General features: G+C 38.3%; 1 non-coding gene across 1 annotated transcript; it reads left to right on the forward strand.

Moving 5' to 3' along the window:
- The first annotated feature begins 4,386 nt into the window (after window positions 1-4,386).
- On the forward strand, window positions 4,387-4,493 carry LOC118918892 (U6 spliceosomal RNA). The gene has a single exon (XR_005027307.1). It is a non-coding gene; the product is annotated as a U6 spliceosomal RNA (small nuclear RNA).
- The last annotated feature ends 10,333 nt before the right edge of the window (window positions 4,494-14,826 follow it).

Below are 14,826 nucleotides of genomic sequence, written 5' to 3' on the forward strand. Positions count from 1 at the left end.
GATTAAAGGGATGGGTAGGCAGAAGTGTTTATCATTAATTGACTGAGGCCTGCCTAGAGGTGGAGATGCTAAAGACATTCTTTTGATCCACCTATGGGGCCTAGACTGAGATCAGAGAGACAGACAAGGGAAAAGAAAGAGAAGGAGATGTAAGTTCTAATAGAAACCTGGCAGGACTACCCCCTCACCACCAATTCTTGACATTCAGCAAAAAGCCCAGCAGCAATCTTAAAGACCAGCACAACCACAAAGGCCAGTGGGCAGGAGTGGGTGTTGGCATGTGTGGGTAAAATTGTAATATTTCCAGAATATCTCACCTGGCTTTAAGTACATCTGCATATCAGTAGGCATTTAGAGGTGGAAAGAAGTATGGCTTTAGTGCATTTGTATCATTCCTCAGGGGTGAAGAGAAGTTCATCTCCATATCAATGGGTAATTACCTGAGCAAGGAGGGCTTATCTGTACCCAAGAGAGGAAGGCCAGTTTTGCTTTTGCTGGAGCATTAGAGAGAAACAGCCCCAAACTGCAGTTTGTAAGCAATAAATGGATTTTAAACTTTATTTCTCCCTTTGACTGATTTCAGTTTTTAGAGGTATTTTGCCCCTGGATTTCCTCTCCCCAGACTTACATCCTATGTAGTTGGCAGGATTCCTCTACACCCGAAATCTGTCATAATGGGTGCGACCTTTGGGAGGGCCGCCCATAGAAATGATGGGGAGAAGTGGCGCTCATGTCGAGGGACATGTGTCTATACTCATGTGGTTGTGGAGGCACCACCACTGCTGCTGGCCGCGCTGACCCCAACCCATGGCCTGAGCCTAAGGCTACTGCTTCTGTCACTGCTGCTGCTGCTCCTGCTGCCAGCCAGAGCCTGGTCACAACTATGGAAAGGAGCTGAGGTCCAGGTCACCTTGATAGAGAAGCAACTGGCTGCTATGTACCACACCTTGCTGGCTACAGAGTCCATTGCTGGAACAGCGCCAACCAAGGTAATAACCACCTATCCCATCACAGGGTGGGTGAGAGACTGGACCCAAAGGCCACGGAGTGGTGTGGCACAGACACCTACCGTATATCATGTGACTGGCCATTTGCCTTTGGCATCCCCAGGGAATGATGAAGCAGATGCATTGGCCCAGGTGCACTGCCTAGAAGGAAAGCCTGCCTCTGATATGGCCTAATGGCTATATCAGCATTTGTTGCACACAGGGCAAAAGACAATGTGGGCTGTAGCCCATCAGTGGGGCTTGCCATTTACCTTTGAAGAAATCAGCTGAGCCCAGAAGGAGTTCCCAACATGTGCAGATCAGCAAACCACCAAGAGGGGCCTAGAGCATCTCTTTGTAGGTGATTAAGATCAATCAAAGCACCCACTTTATTGGACATGTATTGCAAGGATGGGTGCAGCAATTAGGAATAAAATAGATGTGGCCATGGACATTTCAACACATGGACTGGTGATGGCTGGCTCTTCTGGCACCTTGGGGAAAAGGCCTGGAAGCTGGCCTCCTGTGTATTCCTGGAAAAACAGCAAAGTGGCCCCCCACAATCACAGTTTTTTGCTTCTACAGTCCTTGTGTCCTAGATGCACCCCCTGGCTGCAATTGCCACGAGATGGCTGGAATGGATGAGTTTTGGACTTAATCTGCATGGGACTTTGAACCTAGCTGAATCTTCTGGCGTGAGAATTATCATGACTGTGTTGCTGTTGTCAAGAAAAAAATGCTTAAAGAGAGGCTTGACTTTGTCTAATGTTTGGTAAAAGTTTTGTGAGCAATCTAGCATCATTGTTAGGAATGAGTAAACAAGTGCAGAAACATATTTTGTGCTTAATGAAAGACTGTGGTGTAAAGTACATTTATTTAATCTGCATAGGATGAATCCTCTGGCTTGAGGATTATCATGACTTTATTGCCATTACTACTGTATGTCATTAGTTTGGTTGGAAGAGGGGGAATGAGTAAATAGCAAGGCAAGATTTCTGGAGGGATGGCCTGTGGGTAAAATTATAATATTTCCAGAATATCTCACCTGGCTTTAGTACATCTGCATATCAACAGGTGTTTAGAGGTGGAAAGAAATACAGTTTTAGTGCATTTGCATCATTCCTCAGGGGTGGAGAAAAGTTCATCTCCATATCAATGGGTAATTACCTGGGCAAGGAGGGCTTCTCTGTACCCGAGAGGAGAGAGGAGAGGGCCGGTTTTACTTCTGCTAGAGCAGGAAAGAAAGAAATGGCCCCAGACTGCAGTTTGTAAGCAATAAATGGATTTTAAACTTTATTTCTCCCTTTGACTGATTTCTGTTTTTAGAGATATTTTGCCCCAGGATTTCCTCTCCCCGGACTTACAGCATGGCAGATGCAGCAGTCGTCCCCACTGCCATCTTTCCAGCTGACTGGGCACCCCACATTGTCACAAAACTCCTTGACAGCAGTTGCAGTGCTGAACAAGTACAAGAATATTCATTTCTGTAGGTGCTTCCCACCCCCATATTCCCCTTGAATCCACAATTTGCATTCCTCACCCCAGGAGAAGGCCTTGAGATCCTCCTCATTAAACAAAAGGGACAAGCAAAAATGAATGAACAATGAACACAGCAGACACCCCACATCCACAGCCTCTGTTTCAGCACCCAGAGTCTTCTAATGGGCACTTTGCTCAGACATAATGTCTATATAAGGGTCCAGAAATAGCAGGGACAAAATGTGAAGCTACATCTGAAAATTGTGCCAAATAACCGCGTGTTAGTCAGACTGACTTATATAATATGCCAGGGTTTTTGTAGTTTTTCTTCATGCTCTTAGTACAGTTCTAATGCTGAAACACTTAACGTATTGCAGAAAAGGTAACAGATGGCCAGTTTCAACATGTAAGGAAAAGCACTTTTGCTCAGAGGACTTTTGCCCTATCATTGGTCTAGACCTAGAACTAATGACATCGTCAAAACCCATAGTGAGCATTCATTAAGTGATGCATTATTAGCCCTACCAAGAAATCACGCTACACTGATGCAAAGACTTGAGAGGTCACTCACAAACTTAATTGGTATAAGCAGGCCAAATAAAATAAATTCACAATAAATCTTAGAAGCAATGGTCCACTAACACCTTCTACTCCCACCTTCTCTTATCCCTGTAGAGGCACAGGCAATGTCTATACAGCAAAGTGTGTGTTCATTGATTGCTACTATATTCCAAGCACTATATTTACATAATCATCTCATAAGCCCCCCAACAGTCCTGAGAGGTAAGCATCACTATGACCCCATTTCACAGATGAGGAAACTCAGGAAGTTTAAGCTCTTGCCCATTTGGTGGAGCCAGCATGTGGACCCAAGTGTTCTAACTAAAGAGCTCTAATTCTTAGCCTCTAAGCTACACTGCCTCACGTAGACAGGGCCATTGGAGAGAGGTGCTAAAATGAGGCACTTTTTCCAGCACCACCTCTAAAGACAGGTTACAAATGACCATGGGAAATGGATTTACACTTCAGAGGTAGAGGAGATGGGTCCTCTGGAAGATCTGAGTATAATAACTCTGAATACAAGTGGCTTTGTTTGTTAAATTAAACTATAGTGTTGGCTGAAATTATAGTAATGCAGCAATCACTTTAATCTAGTTTCTAATATTTGAAGTTTCCTCCTAAAATGGAAACATATAGGCTTAAGAAAACACCTTCCAAATGATTTCTGAGGAAATGAAACACTTGAAAAGACTTTACCAATTGATCTCAAAGCAGAGTTACTTTTAAAACAATAAATAAGCTCTGCTTCTCTGTTCCCTATAGAATCCCTTTTCACCACACACACCCCAAATATTATTCACGCACACACACTATGCAACCATCACACAGAAGCAAACACACACATACCACACACAATACACACCTCAAACACATATATACCCACAAACCACATACACACCACATACTCCACACACACACACCATAGCACACACAAAAAACAGAATGGGGCTTCAAAAATGATACTCTTAAGCCTACTGAATCACTGTGATTTTAAAACCTTGAATCTGCCATTATGGGGAAACAGAAATCTATTTTGCAATCTGGCACATTCTTATGATAAGTTTTTTACTGTGACTCATGCCATAGATGCCTTGTGCAAATATAAAAGAAAATAACCAGTCTGATATGTGAGAAGAATTTCAATGATGGGAGAGAAGCTGTTTGGGTGAATCAAGCCTTTCCCAGCCTTCACTGACTTGGGGCTCCTGGACCTGCCCACATCATGCTAAAAAATGTATTCTCACAGAGTTGGGAAGAACTTCATAGGACACCACCAGAAAAAAAGAGGATTTTTAATCTTGTCCTGAACACCACCACCTATATCCACTGAAAAACTTTCTCCTAAATTTAACCTATCCTCATGCTCACTTTCGTAGCATATATACTAAAACTGGAATGACAGAGGGAAGATTAGCATGGCCCTTACACAAGGATGACACACAAATTCATGAAGCATACCATACTTTTTTACACAAGAAAAAAACATTTAGCCTATCTTCTAGTTCTTTTTTTCTCATATGTTTTTATTCTCCTGTGGCTAAATGCAAGTGGCCTCAAATGCCTTCAAGCTTAGAGCTAGGGAGGGCAAAAGGAAGACAAGAAAACTAGGAAGTTAAGGAAGTTAATCAACGGGAGATTAAGCTGAGTGGCTTCCCCATGAGTGGGTTCTCCAAGAGGGAAGGGTGGTAGAGAACAGGGCGGCAAGAGCATAGGGCTGAGGAAAGTGGGTGAAGCACATATCTCAGAAGTGTGTGCCTAATCTCGACACAGGATGTGCCAAGTTTATTAACTCCATTTTGTACATTGCCTTAATGAGTTTGGCTTACAATGCAATTTGGGATCATCCATGACTATGTAACTATCTCATCCTATTACCTACTACATTGTGTTTAAGTTTCGGGAAATAAAACTGTCAAGAATTCTCTTTTTTTTTTTAATCTACTATCATAGAATAAATGAGGTTTTTATATAAATGTTGATCACAATTTGTCTTTAAGGAAGGTCTTAGAGGTTTACTGTGAATCATTTACAACACTGAACAATGTTTGGGCAGTTCGTTATTCCTCTTCATAAAACTACTACTAAAATAATCTAATTTATCTAAACAATATTTCATAAGTATCAGAGACAGTGCATTAAACAAAGGGCCTATTGTGTGCTACAGGAAAGGAACAGGAATTTTTTAGTACTGGAAAAATTCTAATCTCCTCCTCTGGGCATCAGGAGCTGGAGAACAGTTAGTTCAACCAAAGCAAATACATTTGTCTCAGAGACTTTCCTTAAACCTTCAAAATCTAGCTAACAAGCACTTTACTGGTAAGCTGACTTCTGTTCTTAAAGGGAAAAATCTTATTTCTGTTCTTGTAATTTTCTTTCTTTCTAAAAAAGGATATATGTGATTTTCTTCCTCACTCCAGTTGATATAATTTGAAAATAACACATTTTCTAGGTATAGATGATTTCCATGCTCTGCAATCCATTACAGAACATTAAACTTAAGGAACAATTTCCTTCATTTAACAAAATTCACATATCCCTGAACAGAAAAACAGAAAATGAGAAATCAACTTCCTTACAAATACAGATATAAATTTTAGGATCAAGACAAGGATATCTAACATTACAGCTGTTTTTTTTAAATTTCCTTAAATATTTTGGCAAATGGGTGAGAAGACAATAAAAAAAATCCAAGTATAACTATTAGAAAGGAGAAAAGATTATCACGATAGTCTACTAATCAGAACTAATCAGAATATTCACTAAGACACTAACGTTATGAAAAATTACCCCAAATTACTTTCTTATATATTATCAATAAGCCAAAAATGTGATAAAAATATAAATCTCACTCCAATAGCAACAGGCCCTCTTTACATATAAAGAATAACCACTAAGAAAAACTTAGGTAGAAGATATAGATTGATAGAAAAATTACAGAACTATGCTATAAGATATAAAGGAAGTTTTAAATTGAACAGTTACCAGGAAACTTCAAGAGCTGTACAACTGAAGCCCACCCAGGACCCCTGAAACCCCAATTCAAGGTCAAAACCAGTGACTTTGTGACGCCCAAACCTAGAGAACAGGGATTCCTGCAGGATTCTAATCATTTGCCATTGGATGATAGGTAAGAAACTATGCCAAAAGGCATCACCAGTTCCAACTGCCACCATGTTTTAGTGGTAAAGAGACTTCACACAAAAAAATACAAACACGTGGAGTTGAACTCTCTCCACAGATTCCCAGGTTTCCTGGGGTAAGACTACGTTACTCTGCACAAATGAAAATAATGCTTGTGGTTGTAAAGACAGACCCCATTTTCTCAATAACTGAGCAAAATGAAAATGACTTTCTTGCTTATTTACAAACCCAGTAAGCCTGGGATAAGGAGAAAGGGCAGGAACCAGACTGATGGGGGTCCTGCCATGTTCAACACATAGCTTTCCAGGTTGCTTGGAACACTGATGTCCCACCAGCAGATGGCAGAAGAGGGAGGAGGATGTTGTTTATGGGCCAAAGCTGAATGAAGTGCCCTTCACTTACGCTCCCACTGTCCCAGATACAACTCAGTCTCATGGTCAATCTAACTGTAAGGGAGCCTGGGAAGTGGACTATGTTGCTTCCCCACATAGAATGTTCCAGTTATGTGAAGAAGACAGTTGGGCAGCTCCTTCTTCACCTTCTGAGTAAACCCGGCTGAAAGAATGGACAGTCGGGTTTACTCAGAAGGTGAAGAAGGAGCTGCCCAACTGTCTTCTTCACATAACTGGAACTTGTCCTTTAAACATTTAATTTTTAAATTTAACATTTTTTGATAAAAACTTTTCCCTAACTGTGTAACAATTTTCCTATTTCAACAGAGGAGGCAATAATGAGGCTTTCCCTACAGCTCAGTACCATCATAACAAATATCAGCTGTTTTCCTGGGACTGCCTTCAGGAACTTGTGAAGAATTGCTAATTGTTTACCTCTATACTAAAAGGCTCTGGATTTCTCATCTTTTTTAAACCCTTAGGTCTTTTGTAATGTTTTTTCTGAATCCTTCCTCAAAGTAGATGGCACCTGCTACTTCTTCTGCCGTCATCATTCAGGCTTCTACCAGTTCCTCTCCTCCCTAATGTATTGCTTCTACTGAGGGTTTATACTAAAGTATAAGAATTGCTTAAGTAAAATCAAAAAGCTGGCTGAGACTGAGACCCACTCCTGAGTAAAGAGTGTGAATTTCTATTACCTGCTGGCATTGACTTCTGTTAGCCAATATCCTTTCTAAATTTTTTCTTTTACTGTTTTCAGCAGTTGCAAATAAACAGTGATGTTGGTTTAGGATACAATCTTATGAAAGAGAATAGCATTATGCCTCAAAAAGAATCATTTTATAAATAGTTCTATCTGTGAAGAAAATTAAATAGTAAGAAATAACAAAAATAGAGTAACAACTAACAAGGAAAGAGGTCTATAATATATTGTTAGGTAGAAAAAAGCAATCTTCAAAATGGCATTTATCTATAATCCCATTTTTGTAAAAGAATTATAAATGTCTGTATATGCATAGTAAAAATCTGAAGGAATTGGGAGTACTTACAATGTCATTTATTTATGTGTTTAACTATTTTATAAGAAGCAAGGGAGAGGAAACATAAGCATAAAAAAACAATAAAGTTTTTAAATATTCATGCTGTCCTCTCAGAATATAAGCTCCTGGAAGACATGGAAGACAAATGTGCCTGCCACCCAAATACAAGGATCCTTAATAAACACTGATTTTTATAGACTAAAAGCCAAACAAACAACAACGAAAACTAGAGTTTTGAACTCAAGTCCACCTTATGGAAAGGGCAATTTCCAGGAAAATGTTAATGAATTTCCCCTTGGGAGATTTCTGCCTAGAAATCTGCCAGATACCAGGTTAAGCAGAGTTTCAAGAGCCCATCAAAGCCCTGTCAAGTTTATAATAACCAGAGCCACACTTTATCCTATACTAGAATTACAATGAAAATGTACTTAACTGGGAAAGAATTCTGGATAACTATACTGTGTATAAAGACTTGTCAGAATCTACTTTACTTTTCTGCTAAAAATGTTGATCATTTACTATGTGAAAGCAACATACATTTAGTAAGTTTTTGCCTCCCAGTATATACTGAGGGGGGCCCACAAAACTCCTTCTGTCCATCATATTTCCCCTACCATGCATGAATCACCATAAAACATGCACATAGATAAAGGCATGAACTCCAGAATACTCCAGTTTAAATGAAAATACATTCACTGGAAAAGTAATGTATCAGTTAACTATTGGCACAAAAGTGCTGCTTAATAGGTCACCCCAAACCCAAGGGGCATGCAACAAGAAGTACTTATTTCCAGGTTTATAAGTCTGCAGGTCCCCTGGGGCAGCTCAGCCTCACCTTGTGGGTTTGTGAGTTGGTTGGGCCAGCTCTCTTCCACATTTCGTCATTCTTCTGAGAACAGTAGAGAACCAGGATATGTTCATGACAATGTGGAAGCACAAAAGGGCAAGCCAAAACACATGAGCATATTTGAAGCCTTGGCTATCATGCCCACTAAATTTTATTGGTCAAAGAAAATCACATGGCCCACTCCTTGAGACAGAAAATATACCCCATCTCTAATGAGAGGAACCACAAAATCACATGGCAGACGATGGGGACAAAGGGGAGGTTGAAGAATTAGAAACAAAAATGCAACCTTCCAAAAATAACACAAACTCAGTGGTAGCAAATAATACAGTAACAGTTCTGTTTTCACACTTAACTGGTCTTAAAGGAGAACACTAAGGATATAAGATGGAAGAGAGGGAAGTGTGGGCTAAAAAAGTGTAGCATTTTGGACATTGCATAGGAGGGAGGAAAAGCTAGGAGCAGTATCACAGTGGAAGTCCTTGGAAAGGAACATAAAAAAGCAGAACACCCTCATGAACTAAATTCACTAATGAAAATTCAGGAATGAAGAAAAACAAGATAAGACAGTAGGAGACATAGATATGTGAAGGGTAAAAGAAAAATCCAAGAGAAAGACAAGTTTTAAGAAAACTGCACAAAAAAAATGGAAGTATTCAAGCATAATGTGCTTCTCCATTTGAAACTAGCATTTCTTGTTCATCCCTAGTTTATTACCTATGGTTTACAATTTATAATTTAAAAGAGGTTGTAAACCTCTATGAGAATCCCCTGAAAGAATCTTTTCTACGAGAAAAAAAAAAGAGTGTGTGTGTGTGTGCACGTATAAACCAGGCATATCACAAACTTCCCAGAATTTGGACCTTAAACAGAGGGACACAAAACTGAAAACAGTAAGAGCTCACTCATCATTCTGGTTGCCTTGAAGGGGCTTATGATTACTCCTTCCCAGGTTCTCAGAGTTGTTTCATATTCCTGATCCTTCTAGTGTCCCCTCTTCCACAGCTTATTCAACTGTATGAACCATCCTTTGACCCTATCAACAATTATGTATTTTGCTTAAATGAGTCAACTTGATTTCTATTGCTTTCAATCAAAGAACAGTATCAGGTACAAGTCCTTTTCCAATTTGCTATCCTCCAAAGGAGACAGGGGGTGGAGAGAACTAAAGATGCCTTAAAGCAAATAACAAGGCATAACATAACTCCAGAATCTATTATCTAAAATCATTTCATGAAAACGACTGTTACTATGGCAACCTTTCAGTGTGCATTCAGAGGACATTAACACTTGAATGTAAATCACACTTTATTAGCTTATTTGGTCTTGATTCCTTCTTAATACAGATTGTTTGGTCTCATGAAAATTATCAGAGCTTCTAGTTCAAGATGGCTGAGTAAACAAGTAAATTTACTTTTCCCTCTAAAATTCCTATTGAAAAGACACTGCAAAGGAAAGCCCCCCACCATATTTGCCTCCTACCACCACCATTCTATACACATACACACACACTCATAAAATCCACTAGTCATCAGAATCTGTTCTGATGATCAATATGATTAAGACGGTTAATATCCCTCCCACTGATTCATAAATTTAGAACAAAGTCAAAATCCTAATGAGGTTTTTTAATAGAATCTGATGAGTAGACTAGGAAGTTAATCTGGAAGAGGGTCTGTAGAAGAGCCAATTAAATGAAGAACACTTACCGGATAGTCCATCACCATAGAGAAAGTCAAGGTGGGTGGCAGCAATGTAGCCCAAAGAGCCCAGGGAGGAAGAGCCCGAGGGAGACGTGGGCCTACTCATCACACTGAGCCACACAACAACACTTCCTCAAGTACAAGAGGTGAATCCACATATATTGGGGTTCATGATGCTTCTATGTCTTTGTAACTAATGAAATTAAATATAATTTGAATATATAATTTAATGTAAAATGTAAATTTCATACCTTCATATTTAATGATGTAAAAACTGTTATCCCCAGTGTATGTGGATTTGAGAAATTTTTTTAATCTGATGATGAAGAGAAATAGATTTTATTTTACATACATACCGGGTCCAAAGGACCAAAAAGATGAAGCACAAAGAACAAATCTCAACTACAAGCAGCAAAGAAATGGGAATGTGGTGAATAGAAAAGGGACAAAGATTCTACAGTTAAGGAAATAGAGACAGAAGCTCTTGTCAGTTTGCCCCATCTTCACAGGAACATCCTGTGAACTTGGCTAGGTGAAATGGAGTAAGGAAGAGAAAGGAGCTAGAGTGAGGAGGAAAAAGAAGAGAGAGAGGAAGAAAAAAGAATTTCTAAAAATTGTAGTAATGAAAATTACAGTATGGAGTTTAGTAATAGCTCAATAGAATTGGAATAGGAAGTCTATAACAGAGTTGTGTATGTATGAAAATTTAGCTCACCATAAATGTGGCATTTCAGGTGAATGAGAATGAAGGCTATTTTTAAATAAAGTAATTAGGTAAAAATTAAAAACATAAAAATGGATCCACACCTCACTACTCCAAAAATTAAATGCCAGATATAATAAAGAGTTAAAGTTTAAAAAAGTATAAATGTACCACAAGAAAATATAAGAGCGATTGATGAGGAAGGCCTACTTAAGCAAAATATAAAATCTAGAAAAAGAACTTAAAAGAAATGCCTGACTCAGTCATATAACTTTAAACCTCTATATGAAAGATACCATAAACAAAATTAAAAGACAGAAAGTTCTAAATGTTTAAATATTTACAATATAAGCAACAGGTCAAAAAGAAAAAGAAAGGGAACAATTTTTTTCAGGTGCAAAGGAACATCGGCAGAGACTTCAGTACCTCCGATATTCTTTCTGTGCTGCTTCTATCATAAAAATTTAGTTTGGCATATAATTGCCCAAAATAAAGATTATATATCACAGCCTCCCTTACAGCTTAGTCACCTGTGGCATATGACTGAATTCTGGCCATGGTGATATAAGGAGAAGGGTCATGGAGGCACTTCCAGGAACCTTCTTAAGAGACAGAATGTGTGAATCCTTGATGCCCTCCATTCTGCTGCCAGAACACAGATGCTTCCATCTTGGACATGGTCAAGGTGATGAGGTGGATTTGAACCGGAAGGGAGACCCCTTATCTTGTGGAAGAAAATCAGGAATAGTACACGGGTAGAATGAATGGCAGCAAGGGGGGTGGAAATTTGAGCAATTAATGGCCTCAATTTCTTTGATGAAGTAGGAGAAAACAGTCAGCTAATAGTAAGGGAAGTGAGAACTTAAGGACAGTGGCACTGACATGTCACAGTTGTTGAAGACAATGAGGGAGGAACCTGAAAATTGCCAAGCCACAGAATAAGACTGCTGAGAGCCCAGCAAGGGTTTAAGGCCATAAATGTGTGGTGGTACTAATCTGCAAGGTTTATTACAAGGTCTACTGATTTTTTTCTAACACTGATTGGCTAATCTGAAAACAGGAGCAAAGGAAACAAATTGTGGCATTGATGCAGGGTCAAGATGTAGTACAGTGGGCTTAGCAGTAGGACAGAAATAAAAGGGGCATGTGCGGGAGAATATTTGAGATGATCAAACTTAAGTTCCAAGGAAAAGAAAGTCCAAGATAGGGCCACTAAACTGGCAGGAAGTGGAAGGACAAGACACTGAAAAACTTGATAGTGGTGAAAAATAGAGTAGAAATGAAGCTATGAGAAAGTTGGGGGCTAAAATCAGGGATCAAAGTACTTGAGTTTTACTTGATTCTTTTAAGATGGGGGTCTTCTAGAAGAAGGCAAATTCTAGAATACAATCGTGCAATAGACAGAAGTATAGCACAGTGGTAAGAGCATGAACCATGAGCCAGAAGAATTTGTTACTAGTTTTATTATTTATCTTCACTTAGCCTTGCTTCCTTCATCATACCTAGTTCATCATAAGACTGTTGTGAAGATTAAATAACCTACTTAAAGAGCTTTGTACAGTACCCAGCACATACTACACTCTCAATGGTTGATATTTTTTTAAAAGTGAAAAAAAAGGAAAAACATACTGGTGCTGTTATTCTGCCTACTGTTAAGATGCACAACACATTATTGGGTAGAAAAATGTACTATCCCTAATACTGATGTTAATTTTGCCTATGGGCAGCAAACACTTCCAAATCATAAGCAATGCCTAGTAAGAAACAAGTGAAAAGCCTAACCTGATTATGAGCTCTTCATTTTATTGATTGAAAATGTCTTGGAGAATGAGAGCATGTTATGGTGAGTGGTGCTTTGGGAAGGTGTGCTTATTACAATTAATTAGGTCAGCAATTACAGCGGAAACCCAACCCCTTCAACTATGTCAACATTTTGAAAGGAGGGAAGAAATATTTTTAAGTGAAAAAAGAACCTAATTCCAGATAACAAGTAAAAAATAATCATAAGTAGGCAGACAATAGAGCCAGAGTTTGGAAACAGAAGAATTATTCTTGGTAAAGCTGGGAAGAACCTAGTGCAGTCAGCATGTTGAGTGTCAGAAAGCTTCACTACTCCATGTGCCCTCATCACACCTCCCTCTCTCTCTAAATTATTACCTGATGTGTGGGAAGTGAATACTTGTATACCAAAAGTATGAAATAAGCCATTTCAGCAGAATCCTGTACAGTGCAGCTAGAGAACAGGTATAGCCTCCTGTCGTGGGCTAAAGGAGTGACTGCAGACTTGTTAGTTATGTTTGAAGGCACATGGTTTACTCTGTGATACACCAAAATATATTAACAGAAATGGCTTTACATCACACAACTATAAGGTAATACCAGCTGTCTAGTGCCTAATACACAGGTACTAAATGATGTTAAAATCCTTTTGTTTATGTGTGCCGCCAACATTCATTGACTGCCTACTAAGTGCCATTACAAATAGAGCAAACAAGTCTTAATTTTTTTTCCTTGTTTTGGTGCTTTTTGCATTAAAAATGTAATACATGATTATTGCAAAAAATGAAACATTACAAAGATATATCAAAAGTTTCTTTGGGATCAACTATTTCAAATGTTCTGTGAATATATGGGAGAAAAGTGTATCATCTCTATTCAAAGAATGTAAAGGTCTTTCTTCTATATACATGAGTACATGTATACACACACACTCAAGTTTATTTATCATATTGTTCAATTCCTAAATACCCTTATTTTTTGCCTCCTGGAGATGTCCAATTTTGATATGTACATACTAAAATCTCTCACTATAATTATTTTATTTATCTCACTATTCAATAAAAATTAAGATTAAAGAATCACACAATAAATTGAGATGAAAGAGCTAAAGTAATCCATTTGTTAAGCACCAGTTGAATCAGAAAAACATTAAATTTTGTCAATAGAACTTTCCATAAATACATTGTGTTAAATTACAAGAATTTTTTCTTCAGAAAATCATTTTCCTGTTGATGTCAAATTAAACCATTGCACAGGAACTGCATATCAGATCATTTACTGCTTCCCAGCCTGCAAGTCATATTTCCCTTGGCTCATTTTTAACATTGGCTTTTGTATAATTGAAAATGACTGTGCAATTAGGCAATTCCATTAAATAGACAAAAACTATGTTTTTCTCTCAAGAACAGAAGACATATGAATACAGAGATGAGAAACTAAAAGCAATTCAGAAACACAGTTATAATACAAAGTCCTGTTAGACTAGCCTACAAATGTGACTTGAACAAAGAACCCACCTCCATTGCTTATCTTTAAAGGCCCTCTGCTTTTCTTTTTGATAACTCCTTTTTAGGTTCTAAATAAAGGAGTAGATAATGTACAAAACACAATTATGTGTATAGCATAGTCCCATCTGGAAAGAAATGAACCACAAGAGAGAGGATGCCCTATTGACCATCTACACTATTAGTCATGTTTGTTTAAAATCTCACAGGTTTTGTGAGGACAGAACACATAGAAAACTGTAGGAAAGAACCCAGAGTGTGGCGACTATAACAGATGTTCATAACTATACAAGATGTTTACTTTCCAAACAGATACAACATATGAGTTAGAGTGTTGATCTAATCCCATCTGCACCTGGCCAAGTACCTAGGAGTTTAATCTTGAAGTCGGCTATTGCTCCAATACTTGTGAAATGAATCTTGTGAATAAAATCCTCACCTGTCAGAATACTTTCTACTTTAAAAACATAATGGTTTAATAATTAATACAGAAACTTCTACTGCAAGTTATCTTTGGAGGAGGGGCCAAGTTATTTCCATTCTCAAAATGCTTTTGCATTAAAATTTACTTGTTTTATCAAGGATGTTTTACTTGGTCCTAAGGTGTATTTGGCATCTACCAAAATGAATTTTTTCTGAAATTTGTTCATTGTTGTATAGTTCCCTACCTCAGAAAAAAATCCAATTAAT

Source organism: Manis pentadactyla, chromosome 3 (assembly GCF_030020395.1).
Source record: "Manis pentadactyla isolate mManPen7 chromosome 3, mManPen7.hap1, whole genome shotgun sequence".
NCBI lineage: Eukaryota > Metazoa > Chordata > Mammalia > Pholidota > Manidae > Manis > Manis pentadactyla.